This window comes from Morone saxatilis, unplaced genomic scaffold (genome assembly GCF_004916995.1).
Source record: "Morone saxatilis isolate NCDOM2014 unplaced genomic scaffold, NCSU_SB_2.0 Contig17, whole genome shotgun sequence".
Taxonomy (NCBI): domain Eukaryota; kingdom Metazoa; phylum Chordata; class Actinopteri; family Moronidae; genus Morone; species Morone saxatilis.
Window position 1 is genome coordinate 2,090,583 of NW_023339729.1, and position 404 is coordinate 2,090,986.

Genomic DNA, 404 nt, shown 5'->3' on the forward strand with positions numbered 1-404 from the left:
AAAAACAGAAACTACAATATTGATCAGGTGTTGTGTAGAACACAATATAATGTCCACATAATTCTTGGAATTTGTTCTCTTAAAGGATTTATCTAAACAACAAATGTGTAACTCCCTAAAATGTCTCATTGTGTGTATATATACAGCAATTTCTCTTTAAATGGATCTACTTATTAATAGTTGTTCACAATTCTATAAAAAGAATAACATTAACCTGAAAAGTAGTTGTGTAAAAGTAAAACATGAGGTAAAAAAATTTGACTCATGTAGGCTGATATCAACGTCTATATGAACACAAAAACAATCAACTTAACCCTTGAGGCACCTTTAAAATGAACATACAAGTTTGAACCTGGGGACCCAAAATGGTCCCTCATAAAAGTGTAATAAAAATGTCATTTATT